At 43.0% G+C, this 18,483-nt stretch overlaps 1 long non-coding RNA gene across 1 annotated transcript; it reads right to left on the bottom strand.

Moving 5' to 3' along the window:
* Positions 1-2,255: 2,255 nt before the first annotated feature.
* LOC132226040 (uncharacterized) lies at positions 2,256-10,745 on the bottom strand. The gene is made up of 3 exons (XR_009451003.1): positions 9,976-10,745; positions 9,643-9,746; positions 2,256-2,367 (listed from the first exon to the last, which is right to left on the bottom strand). It is a non-coding gene; the product is annotated as an uncharacterized LOC132226040 (long non-coding RNA).
* Positions 10,746-18,483: the final 7,738 nt, after the last annotated feature.

Below are 18,483 nucleotides of genomic sequence, written 5' to 3'. Positions count from 1 at the left end.
CTTCACCTCTCCAATAGAATTCTCTTCTAAGTCAGATTCTTTTCAAAATGACCCTTCAGACGCATTAGGAAAAACACAGGTGTTTTGGTCATGCTGTTGATGGAAATAAACTCACATCCCAGTGAAACTATCTTCCTTGGAGCTGTTGGGCATGAAGACTATGGTCCCTCACACTTGACTGAAGGAGAGAATCAAATACCCATCCTCCAAACTCCAGAGGACATGTGTCCATCTTCATGGGGTCTTCTTGAAGCCCAACTCCATTGCATGCCTTGATTTGAGGGCAAGCCCTCCTTTCTTTCCCCAGGTTGGGGGTCTTCAGTAACACAGCAGCACTTTTCTCTGTGAAGTTCCTCCTCTCCCAGCTCTTTAGTTCCTCATCTTTCCGAGTTCCTTTCTTCTAAGGCAGTTTTGCGATCTCCTGGGATGGGGATGCTTGGCATTAGTTCCGCTGTCAAGGCCTTTGTGGCCTCTGCAGTGGAGTCCTACTTTAATGATTTTTTTTATTCTATGTTTTACTAAGTACCTGAGTGTATATGTCTAACCCATTGGTCCAGGTTGGATTATGGCTTCTCACAGCTGCTCTCTGTGACTAGCTCCCAATATTCTTGTGCCTGGCACTCCCCAGGGTCTCAGGGGTCTCGGGACTCAAATGGAGACACATCAACGATGAAACATCATCTCATTGACTTGTGTCTCCGTCTGCTCAGGTAGGACCTCCCACTGAAGAGTCCCTTCCAATATTTGAGAGTCTCTAGGAGGTTCATGTTTGTGAAAGAAAGCATGCCTGGTCCTGTGAACACCAAAGCTGCTCTGATACCCCACAATGGGCATTTACCTGATGCACATACCATGCCTGAGGCACCTCAAACTGACGATGAACACGGGGTTATAAGAGGGGACAAATGCTTCCTCCCTTTGGGACACCATGCTCTAATATGTGTATCTAAGCAGTGTAGCGTGTGTCCCACGTTTTAGGGAAATTTTTTACATTTATATCCCCATACACTTGTCATAGAACCAGACACCAGTTCAAAAGTTCCCTCAACTAGAGGACAGTAAAATTTGGTGGAGCCCTCACTTATCCTTGCCACTCTTGGCTCAGGCTCCTAGCAACCCTTGATCAACCCAACAGAAGTCCCAGCCGGGAACGTCCCTGAGGAGCAGAGAGCATCTGAGGGGCACACAAGACCACTGCAGCTGTGGAGGGGGCAGGGGACCTCTGTGGGCACCCATGTGCTCTGCCCCACTGGCACCCCTTCGCTCTGCTCCGGGACAGTCACTTGAATGTGCTGCAGAAATCATCCTGCAATGATGAGCTCAGAGAGGTGGGAGCTGTCAGCTGGGGTGCAGCTGGGGTGCGGCCGGCTGCCAGGCAAGGGCCGGGGCCCTGCAGCGGATTCTAAATCTAGCTCTCTGCCAGGCGGTCAGCTTCACTCTCTTCAAACATGCAGTCTCAGTGTTGTGCAGTCGGAGGCACCCTGTGCCTGTCACAGCATGCAGGCGCAAAGGAAACCACATGAAAGGAGACGCCCATTACCCAGGCTGGGCTGGGTTGACTTGTTTGTTTGTTTTGTGTGTTGTTTTCTTTTAATGCTTTTCATGATCAAAGCCCTCTGCTGGATTTTTTTTGGTGCAGTGGTGAGAAATTTAGTCTTCAAGCAAAGGTCATTGGACCAGACTTTTGGATTTAGTGACGGGAGAGGTTATAATTTTTCTTGCTGGCAGCATTGGACTATGGAGAAAATTATAAAAGAGACATTGTGCCTCCCTGGTGCCTCAGCTGACACCAAGGAGACAGAATGAATGGAAAGTGACACCTACCCTACTTAGAATTAGAGTTATTTGCCCAAGTGAGGGCAAAACAACTTTCAGGGCCAAAGAGAATTATTTATTAGGGCAATGAATCGATGGTGCTGGAATTTTTAACCATATTCATAGAATATTTTCTTATATCTTAATATTAAAAATCACCATATGTTAATGTTTTATGTAGAAATGTACTCAACAAGTTGAGCAGGGTCACTTTGTAATCTCATGTGCCTTTAAATGGTGACCTGGACCCTGGCATGGTCATCATCTACATTCCCAGGCCGTGGTGTTGGGTTGGACACAGCTGGATGGGGCTGGGCTGGGCAGAGCAGGCCACACCTCTGAGGAACTGAGCACAAGGAACTCCAGTAGCTCCTCCTTGAGGAGGAGTTGAGGCCCAAGAAAGCTGGGTTGAAGACATATTGCCTGGGCAGCATCAACGGGTGGGATACAGATATGGGCAGCAGAACAGAATCCAGCTTGGCCTGCTCCTCCTGGTGTGGCACTGGTGGGCCCAGGTATGGACGGGCAGAGACACAGCCATAGGCAGAGGCCCTGCAAAACAAGATTATCATCCTGCATCTTCGGGGTGAAAGGGTGCAAGCTGACAGCACACACTTCATTCCCTTGAGATTCACTAGCAGCAGCTCCCGCCATGAGAGAGCAGTGCATATAGGTTTGCTCCTACCTGGTTTATAAACTGAAAACAGGTCCGGTGCCATCAAGACTGTTGAAACTGCTTTCACAATTACTCAACAGCCCCCCAGCATCAAATGACTTCTACATAGGCCCGGCAAATCCTCATGCCAGCATCTGGGAAGAATTTTCAAAAGCTGCCAGCCATCACTGGAGGCCTCTTCTAGGTGCCAATGAGTAGAAAATTGCCCTCTTTCCTGACGGAACCCTGCTTTTCCTCCCATTACCAATTCAGTGTTAGTCCTCAGTTCCGATGATGAAATTGAGGCCATTGGGGCTTCACACCCTTGCTTACAGTGGCTGCAGTAATGCTATAGATTAAGCTGGAAAGACCAGAAGCCTGTAAGCTAGGAGTCCCAGGCCTTGGCCACAAAGCCAGCACTCCACTCCACAGGACCATCGGTGGGCCTGACGAGTGACCCTGAGCCTGAGGAGTTGGGGGGATGGGCTGTGTGCTCTAAGTCACTTGCAATTCCCCATCCAGTCATGGGTGTGAAGGAAGGGACTCAAGCTGATAGCCACAAGGTGTCCAGGTTCACGCTCCTTACCCTCAGGAATGCTGGGCCCACCTGGGACAGAAAGCAGTGAAGGTGGGGTTTTTGCTTTGGCCAGAGGACTAGGATTTGGGGCTCAGGTGAGAGACCCTATATAAAAGCACTCCAACTCTGAAGGGGAGTATTCCTGAGATAGTTGTTATTGATAATAGTAACATTAACAGCAGCCCACGCCCAGGAAGACAAGACCTCCTGGATGTGCCTTAGAGTTCTCCATTCTCACAACCTGCTGGTCTCTGAGGCAGCGCAGGGGCTCATTCAACAGGAAGGGTGATCCAAACGGTGACATACCTTGAGTCAGCAAGGGCAGTGCCCTACTCTGACCACTTTTGTTCTCTCAGTGACAACAGGCATCTGGATGGAGGGCGTCGATAGGATCCTATGTCCTTATTTGACAAAAGAAAACAAATACCCAGAGATTTGTTCAAGATCATGGGCCAAGCTTTTGGGAACCTCAGGCCTGAGGCCAACTGCCTATTTTCTAGTACCCAGCTCTTTCTCCTTTCCTACTTCTCTCCTTCCACCATCTATTACCAGAGGCTTTGCCTACAGAACATAAAATAGGTAGACTTTCCCAAACACCCAGGAGATGGAAGAGACTTTTCACATGTTTTTCTTACATCTGATATGTTAGGAAGCCCCAGCCAAAGACTCTGTACTATAAAGCTTTGTTTCTCTTCTCAAGGTGAAATAGGTGTGTGTGTGTGTGTGTGTGTGTGTGTGTGGTGTGTGTGTGAGAGAGAGAGAGAGAGAGAGAGAGAGAGAGAGAGAGGAAATTTACTTTTTATTTAGGTTCAGAATTTAAGAATCTCCTAAACTATATGAATGATAGGTCTTAGATTATGATATTCTGAACTTATTAGAGACTTTAAAGTCAAGGGTTGAAAATAAGAGTCACTGAGTGATTGAGAATATAAAGGGTGTCCCAAAATTCACGCAAGAAGTAATTTTTTGATCGAAAACACAGGTTTATAATTAAAATTTGTAAATTTGTTATTGACTCATAAAGTATACAGTATAGGGTTATGTATGGAATAGCATATTGGGTAAATGGCCTCCATGGCTTTGCTGGCACATATGCACTCTTTTGTTGAAATTTTCCATGACCAAAATGCGGCTGCTCAGGCAATAACAGTTAATGGTGCTCGCTATCACGACATGATAATCCAGTTTCTTGTGCCGTGGAAGCCATTTTCTATCAAAATTACTTCTTGTGTGAATTTTGAGACACCCTTTTATAGTTCGTGGGGGGTGGGGGGAATAAGAGAGAACCTGTATCTGGGAAGCTGTAGTTGTACGAGGTGACCACCATTGCAGGAGGGTGGTGATGCAGTGACTGTCCATCAGTTTCACATGTTGGTGGCTCTAGGCCTGGGCAAGGGCCATAGATTTTCCCTGGACATCTCCCAGACTTCACTAGCAGGAGTGTTCCTGGACTTATCTTTGTGCCATTTTGCGGGGGGAGGGAGGAGGGCGTGGGGAGGGGGAAGGAGGCAGCCAATGGATCTTTTGCATATAGATGATCATTCCTCTAGTTCTTTCTTTTCAGAGCATTAAGAGAGAGGAAAAAAAAGAAATGAATTTCATGCAGAAATTGCTCTTTCTATATTCAGAGCCTTGACTAATAGATGCAATTGGATGTGTCTCATTCTCCTGTGAATCCACAAGCAACATTCCTCAGTGTCTCCTGAACAGTACTGACAAAAGATATGCTAAGGTGTATCTTACCATATATGAAAACATGAGCTCCAGACTTTTTAGGGCCTCTATTCACCTTGTCACAACTCAATCCCATTTTCCTGAATGGCTTGTTTAACTTTCGGAGCGTATCAGATGTACTGTGGTGTAAATAATATTTGAACAAGAGGGAGATTATTAAGTTGCCAACTAAAAAGGTATTTTAAAGACACCCCATTCCCTTGTTTAAATACCCCTAGCATTAGTGTGCTTGGAAACCTCTTTGTATTAAGTGATCATTTTAAAACAACCCACATTGTTCAGCAGGAGGCACCCAATTCCAGCTTGACATTTAGCACTTAAAGGAGTTGAGAGGCTCCAGGCAGCCTTATCAACTCACAGGCAGGGGCACTAAATGTCAGGGGGCTGCTTCTGCCTGAAACCACAGGTTCGAGCTTGGAATGAAGGGAGACTCCAGTTAAGTGCTTAAAGTATTAAGAGAATCTGAAAACAAAGTGCACACCATGAGCCAAACTGGTGTAGGCTTGTGATGAGCTACAGTGTGTACGTGCGGCTTGGTCTTTGTCCAAGTTTTTTAAAAGTGAGGGGCAAGGAGTAGAAATGACATGCTTACAACTCTCCTGCAGCATGCAATAGAAGCAGAAGGGCCCGTTAATGAGTTCAGACCCGTGTGCTTTCTAAATATCTGATTTCCCCCCTTAAACACAATTAGCTCTAAGAGGCCACCAGAAGAGGAAAAAAATACAACAGCTCTAATGCGAAGAAACTGCTGGCATGTATTCATTAGACAATCAGAAAGTGCAAATAAAAGGGTACTAGATGAGAACGTGGCTTTTTCCAAATTTAAAACTACCAACCTTTGATCTCCTTCAGGAATAATGGTTGGAAACTTAATTATTTGTGTGTTTAATTAACTTAGAAAATTATAAATGGAAGAAAAACTAATCTTCCATTGGATAAAATACAATGCTTTTCAAAGCACTTTTGCTCCCGCTTTCTTAATTTAAGCTCCATAATAGTGCCATGAACACTGGGTACAATTGTGTCCACTTTATAGATTAGAAAATCAGGAGTTTCTAGTTCAGTGGCCTAACTTTCTGCACATTCTTTGAATGCTCGATTTCAAACTTGCTTCTTGGGATTGAGTTAGTTAAAAATAAAAATAAAATTAAAACACAGGCTAGTACTAACTCCTAGTAGAACTGCATAAATTCAAAACCGAACCAAAACAAACACACTAGGCCTTCTATGAAGGTGAGCTTGTCCTTGGCAACCAAATAGCACGGAGCCCCCACTCACTCTGCCTAACACCCAGGAGATAGGGTCACTCATTACGCCTTCGTCCTGATCTCTTGTCAAAGTTCTGGAACCAGAGAACCTTCACTTTAATGCCCAAGGCCTTGGGCTAATGTCACTGACCCTCAGTTTCTCCCTCTAGAAAAGAAGATAGCATCTACCCTACATATTATCATGAAACTGAATTATATTAAGGGTGGAAGATGCCTGATACACACTATGGGCTTTATGAAGAATTGTTTTTCCTCAATTCCATGTTGGGAATTGCCTCAGGACAAGCCCTTGGCTCACCTATATTCTAGGAGATAGAGACCCTAAAAGATAATGCATAGTTTCCTTCTGCTCTAAACCCTTACTGTTAACAGAAACTCTATCTCTTACTGGGATAAAGTAATTATCAAAGTGATCATGCCACATGGCCTACATTCTGACTGGCTAGGCCCTATGTGGTGTGGATTCAGCGCCAAAGGAAGTAGACATATTGACATGATTTTTCTGTAACTCTATATATCCACCCCAAAGAGATAATATGAGGAAATTCACGTCCCCCCCCCCCCCGACACACACACAAACACAAATCCCTATATGCTAAATACCCAGATGTAAATAAATGTGTTATACTTAAGTTTTATCCCTTACTGGTGAGACCATCTAATCTTTACCTTAGAAATTAACTTATCTGGCATATTTTCCTTTTTAGTTTTCTTTTCAAGACACTATTATAGAGGCACATATTCGTGTCCTAACCAAGAGTCAGCCTCATTTTGACCTTTAATTCAACAACTATTTATTTATGTTGCCTACTATGTATGTAGCAGGTATTCTGTGAAGTTTTGGGAACAAAACTATGAACTAGACTGCAGTTCCTATTTTCACAGGTCTTGCTTGCATTTTAGAGCAAGAAATAAATAAAATAGCCTCTGATTTGCTATGAAGAAAAATATATTGAGTCAAGAGAGGACTAGTTATAATTAAATGAGCAGTAAATGCATCTCTGAGGGAGGACATTCAAGCTGAACCTAAAGGAAAGCCAGCAAAACTCACCATTTAAATGAAGCCTGAGCCTAATGGATATCCCAAACAGCTGACTTCTGATATAGTACCATTAATGCAGCAAGGATTTTGCTATTACTTCAACTTTTTACACATCAAAAAACCCTTTATTTTTTTATTAACTTATTTTAAAACTAGTGCCCCAGTGCACCAATTGGTGCACATTGAAAGGAAATTAACTAGAAGGTGGCCGGCAGCAGGACTGGGCAAGACGGGCCGGGCATACCCTAGAGCCAACCTCCTACAATCCCTCCCCAGCCGGGCCGCACCTGGGGCAGCTCTGTGGCAAAGGGCATCTGCAGAGTGAGTGGGCATCTGCAGAGTGAGAAACATTGATGAGAGAGAAACATTCGTTGGCTGCCTCCTGCATGCCCCCTACTGAGGGACCAAGCCTGCAACCTCCTGGTGCATGGGACTACGCTCAACTGACAGCCATACCAGCGGGGCTCACACAAAACTTTTAAGCACACACTGTTCCTCTGTGAAGTCATGAGCTGATGCGTCTCTGAGACAGTATTTTAGAATGCAAGGGAAACGTCAGGATGGAGGACTGCTGCGCATCAGAGCTTTCCAAAAAGCCATTTCTGGAAAACATAACTCATCCTATTTGCTTTAATGATGGATGTTAACATGGCAAGAGTTTCTTCTTTACCTCATGCCCAATAATTCTCAGCAGCTCTTCACTGCCTTTTTGCATTTTGGAACTCTAGGCAGGTTTTAGAGACTCTGGAAATCCCCCTAAATCACTGGAATGCTCCTTCACTGCTTAGCAATGGTTTGTCAAGGATTTCCCTCCACCTGGACGGCCATGGCAGTGGAATTGCCCAGCTCCCCGTGGCACTGGGAAGGCAGCCAGGAAGAAATCCCCCAGAAGCTGCTTCCTAAACAGGCTCAAACTGACCAGACTGGCTGTGGTGTGGAGGGTGTCCCAGGGTTACAAATAAGACTGGCCACAGAGCCGAACCTACTATGAGATTAGGCAGATATTTTTTTGTTAAGGCAGTGAGTGAAGGTAAGAGCCAATAAAAACTATATTACTAGGGCGTCTTCTTGTCTTCTTTCATTCCTATTAGTCTGTTTATTCCATGGAAATTGTTACCTTTAGGGTGATTATGCACACACCCAGACATAATGATGGCCACACCTATATATGAAATAATATCACTTTGTATGCATATGCTTTGAAAAGACCAGCCAAATTTGTGGATCTCCCTGGTGTACAAAGAAACTGATATCTTTGGGAATTGTTAAATCATTCAACTTTTCCACAGGAAAAAGAGAAGCCCGTCTTCTGCGCTCTGACCTTGTATAGAAAGCAAAGATACAGCTAATTTTGTTGCAATATTAGATTACCCGAGGATTGTGTATTTTCCATGGTTCCTCTGACAAGTCAAAAAGGATCTACAATCCTGGTTTGCACTGAGTGTGCTTGTTTTCAATTTCTAGGCTCTCTATAGTCTGTGAACAGTGTCTCTGCAGAAGTTTGCAGGGAAAGTGGTTGACGAGTTTTGCTCTAAATGGACTCAGGACATTGCAAACAGGATTGAGATCTTTCCCAGGACCATTTCCTGTATTCAGTGCATGTGTTGTAATCAACGACCTGGGGATTTGATTTGATCTTCAGCTCTCTCAGGCCCCAGAATACCAAGTCCACTCTTGCAACACACATAGAGTCACGTTTTAATAGTCTTGTTCTGGTGCCATATCTGGGGTGGAATCATGTTTGACATTCAAAACAATGTTTTAGTCACCATAACTCCTACAGCATGACTAAGGCCATTAAAAGTTGAACCAGGACTTGTGTTGCCACAAAGGGCAGACAGGTTTTTTTAGGTCTCTGTTTTTCAGACAACACTCTTCTAGGACAGTAACTGGAACATGGTTTACTTGATTAGAGGTGAAAGCACTAAATTATCATCTGTAGCATGAAAACCCTGATGTTTGGGGAGACCGGTACAGGGAACCTGGAACTCAGTGGCCTTTCAACCCTGGGTTCACATCTGCTTAAACCTTGCAGCTAGAACCTCCCTGGTGTGTGTGGGAAGCTCCACATCTCCAGTGAGTTCAAATTGCTACAGTTTATATGGTAACAGGGACTATCAGAGCCAGGGTTGTCCCTTGAGAGTTAGCTGAGGCTTGGAGGCTTAGGAATTTGTTCCTCTTATTTCTCTGAGGCAGCCTCACCTGTAAATTTTAGATTATATAATACCTGCCACCCAGGGAGATTCTAATTATTATAGCAGATATTATAACTTTCTTTTCTTTCCTTCCTTACTTCATTGGGAAAGAAAAATTTTGGAAGAAGCCTGAAAACAACTTTTTCCTAAGACTAAAAAACAGATGAATTCCCTGGAAAGTATTATTAAATAACACCTCTTTATTAAATATATACATATATAAATATAAATAATTTTGCTCACAGTTTCTCATTTCCTCTTCTTGGGGCTCCTGCAGTATGGAAATTATAGTCATACATTTTACAGATGAGAAAATTAAGGCTTAAGCAAGTTCATCAACTTGCCAGAAGTCTTACCTTTGATCACTGCTGGATCCAGTTGAAGCCAGGTTAGTCTCATTGCCAAGTTTCTATTTCTTCTATAGGCCCGAATTCCAATTGGTGAAAGCAGACTGCATACTCTAATTAAAGGAGAAGCCGAGTCAGGTGGCATAGATGGTGGTTATAAAACACAACCACATCTAAGAGAAATGTGAGATGCTTAGTAAGAGGAAGAGCCGCAGGACTCAGCCCTGGAGCTTCTGACAGCCCCCTCCCCACCACCACCACCACCACTGCCAGAGATATTGGGTTTAGGTGCTCCGAAGTTATAGAAACAGGGAGTGGAAACACTACTTGTTAATGTCCTACCTCCATGCCATAAAACAGGGCACATCGAAACAGCAGCTGCTCTCCAAGAATGGCACCAGGGCTGAGACAAGACAGAAGCTCCAGGGCCGAGTTCTTGATGTGTTTGAGCACTCAGAACGTCTGGTCACAGTCTGAACCTGGTTTTCACTCTTTCTTCAAGTGAAAAGACAGCACTGGCAGAAAATAATTCAGGGCCCAATAAGCCATCTGACACCCAGTCCTGGGGTAGGCAATAGTTATACTTTTAGTACATCGATAGCCTTTTATTTTTTTATCTAGAATTTTTAAATCTCCAAATTCTAATATACCTACCCCGGGTTGTTTAAAGAACTGATCAAAGTGACAAAAAAAGTTCCATCCCCTTTGGTGGGAGTCAGGGGCCATCTCTGCCTGAGGGCTGCTTTCCCATAGCACAAAGAACTACTCACGGCTGGAAGTAACAACTCACACAATCATGTGCAGTAACTAAGGGATAAACTGAAGAGAATAACTAGATTTGGTCTCTTTTGAACTTTATAGATTTTTGGATTTTTTTTTTTTCTAGAATATGCTTAAAAGAATGTTGGTTCACTTGAACTCCGAAAGCTCTGATCCGGGAGCTCCTGTTCTTTCAGGCCACCTGGAGCCTGCTGACCTCACCTGGGAATTGAAGACATCGAGGGACCTGCAGGCAGGGTTTCTGCTGACCTCCCCGCATTCACCTGAACAGCCCAGACCATCCTCTCGCAAAGAAGCTGCTTTAAAAGCCAGGAGCTTAGTGGCCTGCTTCTCCCCAGAGGACCAGCTCACTGCAGACGCTTAGGGCAGTGGGCCTCAGACTACGGCTGAATCAGAATCCCATGGAGGCTTGTTCAAACACACTGCCGGCCCCACCCCACAAACTCAGACCCAGGATGTCTGGGAAGGGCCAGGAGTATGCATTTCTTACCAGCTCCTCCGTGATGCTGATGCTGCTAGTCTGGGAACAGCTCTCAGAGAACCCTCGCCTTAGGCATTAATTTTGTGCCAAGATCTAGATCTCTAAACTTCCACGGCAGAGAAGAAATAACCGTTCTTTGCCTCAGTTCTATCTGGGGAAGAAAAGGCTTACTCAGTTGATTTCCTTTAACTACATTTCTATAGAGTAGTCACAGAATTCGTGGTGATGTTTCTAAGCATGCTTAGATGAGGATACTTTTAGAAATGAAAAGTCTGAGTACATGGAAGGAACTAAGCTCCTAAAGCAGCGGTTCTCAACCTGTGGGTCACGACCCCTTTGGGGGTCGAACGACCCTTTCACAGGGGTTGCCTAAATACATCCTGCATATCAATATTTAAATTATGATTCATAACAGTAGCAAAATTACAGTTATGAAGTAGCAAAGAAAATAATTTTATGGTTGGGGTCACCACAACATGAGGAACTGTATTAAACGGTCGCAGCATTAGGAAGGTTGAGAACCACTGTCTAAAGAATCTCTTTTGTGTCGCATGGTGTCTGCCATTGCAGAGGCTCTGAAGACACACTTGGGACTTGTCCTCACTCCATGTCTGGTTGCTAGGACAACCGTGAAAGAATTGCATCACTTTATCCCAAACAGAAGGAGGTCTCAATTCATGAGACAATGAACATTTTGGAACTTAGTTCTTGGAGGGCTTCTCCAGGTGTATATCATTTAATATATGCTGGTGCTAAAAACCATACTTGATTCTGGTAAATCTTCAGTATTTCCTGAGTGTACAGTAGGCTAATGGGTCTATAAAATTTAGAGATCTCTCTTCATTCTGCGATTGAGCAGCTCCTCTGGCCTTTTGGATGTTGTCTGGACTCTAAAACTTCTCGCAAAGGGCGGTGGGAACTTCTTTTGTCACTTTGGTCAGTTCTTTAAACAACATGGCATAGGTATATTAGGGTTTAGAGATTTAAAAATTTTAGATTAAAAAAATTGGCTACTGACATACTAAAAGTATAACTGTTTCCTACCCCAGGGCTGGGTGGTGGATGGCTTTCGGGGCCCTGAACATAATAAGCATTTTCTGCTAATGCTGTCTTTTCACTTGGAGAAAGTGTGAAAACAAGGTTTAGACTGTGACCAGACATTCTATAAAGAGATTGTAATTTCAACACTTTGTATCATGACTTTGAAATGTTATGAAATGGTCATTGGTAGAGCAGATGATCTTGTCATTTGAAAACTGTATTGACAGGGCACACTTTCTACACTCCTGTAGGCATTTGGACAAGATTCAGAAGCTCAAAAATGAACAAGATAAGTGTTGGCATTCTCAGTCTCATAATGTAAAGCTCTATACCCATTGCAGTAAAATATACTCTTTCTTAATTTGAAACAGATTACATTGTTCTTTTAAATTAATATTTATCCTGAAGAAATAAGTGTACATTAATGTGTTTGTACCAATAGTTTAACAGTTAGGATTCCTTTGTTTGCAAGTGACAGAAACTACTCTCCCCATTGAAGCTGGGCTAAGAAAAAAAGAGGGGGTAACTTTACCAGTTTGTGGAATTCATAACTGAGTTTTGTGGTTTCAGGTGCAGTTGTTCAACAGCTCAAATAAAGCATCAGCATGACGTTCCTATCTCTTCATTTCTTGGCCCTCCATTCAGTACTAGAAATGTTAAGCAATAGTTGGGATCAAAAGCCCATCTCTTACCCAACCACTGGGCTACGTATTCCCCAGACCACATGGGCGGAGAGTAAGCCGAGCTGCATTCCAAAGTGAAGATTAGAGCTATTGCAGGAAAAAGAGAAATGGATAGATAAATGCAAGAAATAGCTACTGTAAATGGATAACAATGAATGATCATCAGAAAGAAGAGGAGATGGGAAGACTTTACTTACTCAACGAGGGGCTGGATTTGAGGAAGCAAAAATATCCTGGATAGTATGCTTTAAAAGCCTCCATTTCTCAGGCATTATTGTGGACTAAAATTTCTAGCCTCTGGCAGACATGAGCTATTTTGTCTTAAGATTTTGTTGCTGGATAGAAGGAAGCAGATAATATGTGAAGATCACATTTCATGGCATTACCTTTATAGAGTTAAAATCAGCTAAGCAAATTTCCTCTTGCCTTTCCTATCTTATGCAGTGAGGTAACTTTCCTTGTTTTCTTAATATCCTTTTCTTATGGAATATCAAGTTTGTGTTATACTTTCTTGGTTACAGCTCCAGTCATGAGATTCTACCACTTACTTAGTCTGTGACCTTAATAAAGTTATTTAAACTTCCTGGATCTTAGAGGCTTTCCCGTAAAATGAACAAGTTAGCTAAATGATCTGAAAGTCTCCTTCTAAATAAATCAATGTAACGGGAATCCAAGCCTCAGCCTACATTGTGTCTGCTCTGGGGATTCAGATGTGACTGGTCATGTCTGGGAAAACAAGCCCTGAAGAACCCTTAGAGCAGCGGTTCTCAACCTGTGGGTCGCGACCCCTTTGACGGTCGAATGACTTTCACAGGGGTCGCCTAAGACCATCCTGCATATCAGATATTCACATTACGATTCATAACAGTGGCAACATTACAGTTATGAAGTAGCAACGAAAATAATTTTATGGTTGGATCACAACATGAGGAACTGTATTTAAAGGGCCAGAAGGTTGAGAACCACTGCTAGAGGAAGAGCCAGAGAGAACCAGCCAGATTCATGTCTCTACTTACTGCCTGGATTTTCTCTCGGACCCCAACTTCCAGCAACACATCTGAAAATCCTCTGTAAACAGAGAATCTATAAACAAAACCCAAAAGAGATGTCCCACTAAATCACTGTAAAAATCTCTAACTCAGAATAGGAAGTGAGTCTGTCTGTCCTCTTTCCCACCATAACATACCATGTGATTCTGAAGGCTCTAAAACATCTGCTCTGACTAAATGTATAAATGAAAAAATAAAAATCCCTTTCACTGAAAACTTGCAAGCAGCCTCTGCCAATCAACTTTTCAAAAAGCTTAGGATATGAACTTCTAGTGAAATATAATGGATTGAAAAGACACATTGAACTCTCTTTCTTCCCCAAGCACCACTGAAATGACGGGGAATTTTCTAAGGACCTAAAAGAAAAAAGAATGGAAATAGAGATGCGTGCAACTGAATTTCGCAAGCTCAAATGTAAAAGAATGACTGGTAACTGACTTAGAAAGACCAAAGAACACTGAACCCTGAGCTCCCACTGAAGAAAGACAGACAACCATATTTGCACTAAAGAGGCCCCAACCACTCAGATAATGATAGAGACAGGTACCTCTGGAAGGGGGGGTGAAGGTGAGACTGAAATAAGGATTATTTGTATTTAGCATTCTCTTACATTCAGGGATATACCATAGTTTATTTAACGCTAATGTTATGCAGTTAATAATTTCATTTTTTTTAAATGTTACAAATAACACTAAATGGAACATCCTAACACAAGAAAATCCTGCATGATTCTCTAATAATTTTCTCAGAAAGTGTTCATACTTCAAAGACTAAAATATGTTTAAGGCTTTGATAAACAACTCCAAACCACCCTACGGAAGATTATAAGTGTATGACCTGGCCATTTCACCACACACTCTTGCCAGCACTAGGTGTCATCATCCTTTTCAGGCTTTGACAATTTGATGTGTAAAAGTAGTATCACTCTTTAATTTGTATTCTATGAATTGATTGATGAGGTTTAAAGCATTAAATATATGTTTATTGGGCTTTTACATGTATTTTTTTGAGAATTCCTGTGCATACCCTTTGCCCATTTATTCCTTGGGTTACTTACCTTATCCTTGCTAATCAGTGTTAAATCTTCATATAATAAAAACATCTGTTGCTTCTATGTAATATTTGTAATTCTCCTCTGCCCCTATTTGCCATTTGTTTTTAAAGTCCCTTTTAACTCTAAGAATTTCTGTGTTTTACATATCTCTTTTCCTAAAAGTGGTAAACTTTATTGTTATTTTGAATGGAAATACAATGTTGAGCTTGAAAAGAAATGTTTTTTCAATGAGAGGGAAGCATGGTGTTTCTGGAATATGAAGGCATGGGTAAATAAGAGACATTAAAATAGCATTGGTTTGGAAAAACAGAAAAGCCATCAGACTATTGTGTTTTCTGTTAATTAAATCACTGAAAAATCTTATTGGTTTACAAGATACATTTAAATTTTCTTTTTCTGCTTCAAATAAACATATAAAATAGATTGAGGGGTCTGTTTACTGAGAATACCTAAACTAAACACTGACAGTAGCAGAAGAATAATTGCAGCTGAAACAATAGAAAGCCCAATGAAAAGTATCTTAAATTATAAAGGCATTTCTCTTTCACATAACAAAGTCTGGATGGCCTCAACACTGTTACCAGGACCCAGGTGCCTTCAGTCCTTCTGCATCCTCAATGTGTTGTCCAGGTACCTGGGCCAAGCAGCTCATGGTTGCAATTGAATCCCTAGTTCAGATGTCAAAAGCACTCACAACAGTGTTTTGCCTACTAGTAAGTCTGCTCTCAGAGAGTCTTCAGCAAACATCCCCTCAAGACTCACTGTTTGTAAGCACTTCAATGTCAAGGGTTTGAGTACACCAATTCATTGAGATAGTAATTTCATCCTTGGGGACTGAGGATGATTCAGCCCCTCCTGAAGGATCTGACCATTTACATGAAGGTGAACAAAATACAGGTCTGTTAGCAAAGAAGGAATGGGGAGGGAACCCAGAATAGAGGCCTCAATGTCAAAGTCAATAATAAGTCAAAATGGATCAGAAAAAAAAGTGAAAGTGGATGAAAATCTGCCCTACCTTGGATTCCATAACCCAGCACCTCTGGATGAAGATCTGATTTCAGCTGGAGTCCGGGTCATGATGTGCTCTTACTTTATATAAACATGTTCCCTCATATTCACTCAACTGTAAGCTCAATTTTGGTGAAGTAAATATAATTTTCCTGCAATTTATTTTATAAAAAACCTCTCCACTCTTTTCTATAGTCTGAACTTAGTCTATAAGAACAGGATTAAGAAATTGATCAGGTCCATAAAATATTGGGCAATACAATCCATCCCTCTGGAAATGCTTTGGAATTGTAAACACTATTCCTGACCCACCATCTGTCCTCCTTCAGCTTGTCATTTTTGTCCAAACTCCACAGACCTTTGATATGTCTAACTCCACACATACCATTTCTGCCTTTACCTCCCATTCTCTCCTTTGTCTGAATATGGGAAGCATGTGATAGATCTTGTGGCAATGTCACACTGACCTTCAGTATTTGTACCACCCAATGGAATAAAAAAGTTCAAACTACATAGGAACTAGAGCAGCAAAGGTCCTATCTCTAAATGATCTTTCGTCTGAAGAATTTGGGTTTTATAATTAACTAGAGGTCTGATACATGAAATTTGTGCAAGAGTAGGCCTTCCTTTCCCCAGTTGTCAGCACTGGCTGCCCTCTGGCACCCGGGACCCAGGCTTCCCTCTGGCACCCAGGACCTGGGTTTACCCGGCAGCCCCTGCTTCGTCTGGAAGGTCGTCCGGAAGGACATCTGGTCTAATTAGCATATTACACTTTTATTATTATAGATTCTATGCTGAGTTTGTTACCTTGACCAGTGAGGACTCTGGGAGTAAAACAAAGGTTGTTTGTCATATAAAGCAACACATATAGCCACTACAGCGTGGAGTTTCACAGTTAAAAAGGAAAACCTAGTGAAGCAGCAAATAGCTTATATGGGAAATAATACAATAATTAATAAATAATAATACAAAAATAATCTCTATGTTTTGCACACTCACAACTGTAAACTTACTCTTGCCCCATCCTGTATAAGGTTTAATCACTGGGTTATACAACTGAAACTAATATTGTGTCAACTGTAATTGAAAAATAAAAAATTATTTAAAGTAAAAAAAAAAACACAGCTGAAAGAGCTCAGTTAACAATGCTAGATCACAATGTGAACAACTTCAAAGTTGAATGTAAAATTAAAATTTAAGTTTGGACATGACCTGCAAAAAACAATAAATTTCACTCTTCTGAAACTGAGTGAATGTCTGATAGAAATAGACTCAGAACTACAGAGCGTGGTAAAAGCAGGTTTACAGCTGTTTGCATGAAAACTAATACAATCTAATCTAATAAAAGAGAAACATGCAAATTGACCGTACCTCTGCTACACCTACCAGCCATGCCCACCAGCCACCCCATCCACACCCACCAGCCAATCAGGAGCAAATATGCAAATTAACCCAACTAAGATGGTGGTTAATTTACATACTAGGCACCAGTGGCCTGGGTCCGGGAAACATCATAGGGCACCCAGTTCACTCCAAGGTAGGCCCCATGTGGGCCCTGAGCAGCCTAGGAAGGACCTGAGCCAGGGGGTTCCTGGGCAGGGCCTGAGCCTGCAATCAGAGCCGAGGGGGCCCCTGCCAGGCCTAAGGCTCGGCCAGAGGCTTGAGGCCTGGGCAGGGGCAGAGCCTGTGATTTCACAGGGCTGGGTGTCCCCTGCCCAGGCCTAATGCCCCAGGGAGAGGCCAGAGGCCTGGGCAGGGGCTGAGCCTTCCATCGGAGCAGGCTGTGGGTCCCCTGCCCAGGCCTAAGACCCCGGCCAGAGGCCTGAGGCCTGGGCAGGGGCCGAGCCAGGGATGGGTGTGAACTACAGAGGCAACACCTTTTCTGACCACTCATTGGCTAAGCTCCCTATATGCCACTGGTAATATTCTTAGTAACTTGGGTAATAAGAATCCAAGAAGGTGATGTAGGGTTTTCTACCTCACTCTTGGAGAAAAAAATGAAGGTCTGCTGCTGGAGGGGCTAAGAAATGTCATATACTGCCCTAGCCTGTTTGGCTCAGTGGATAATGCCTTGGCCTGTCTACCACAGGGTCTGGGTTCAATTCTGACCAAGGGCATGTACCTAGGTTGCAGGCTCCTCGCTGGCCGGGGGCCAGGTCAGGGCTCATGCAGGAGGCAACCAATCTAAGTGTTCCTCTCACTTTGATGTTTCTCTCTGTCTTTCCCTTTCTCTTCCACATTCTCTAAAAATCAATGGAAACATATACTCAGGTGAGTATAAAAAAAATAATAAATGTCATATCCTATGAAAGACACATCTTGAAAATGCCTAAAGAAAGTTGTCATTTTTCATGGTGAAGGAACTGGAGTCCGGGTTGATGAAAACACCTTGGTGGCTGTGGTGATTGGCAATGGCTGCAGCAGGGAGGTGATGGGGCTGACGCCTTCCCCTGCTCAGCCTAGTCGCCTCCCACAAAGGAAGGCCAGACTGCGGCTTAGGCCCACTCCCCAAGGGGAGCAGGGAGTGGGCCTAAGTCATCAGTAGGACATCCCTGAGGGCTCCCAGTATGTGAGAGAGGGCAGGCTGGGCTGAGGGACCACCTCCCTCCAGTGCACGAATTTCATGCACCGGGCCCCTAGTAATTAATAAATAAGTATATGCTTCAGCCGGCCAACATGGCTCAGTGGTTGAGCATCAGCCTATGAACCAGGAGGTCACAGTTCAATTCTCAGTCAGGGCACATGCCTGGGTTG

This window comes from Myotis daubentonii, chromosome 1 (genome assembly GCF_963259705.1).
Source record: "Myotis daubentonii chromosome 1, mMyoDau2.1, whole genome shotgun sequence".
Classification (NCBI taxonomy): Eukaryota; Metazoa; Chordata; class Mammalia; order Chiroptera; family Vespertilionidae; genus Myotis; species Myotis daubentonii.
This window is presented reverse-complemented; position numbering and strand designations above follow the sequence as displayed.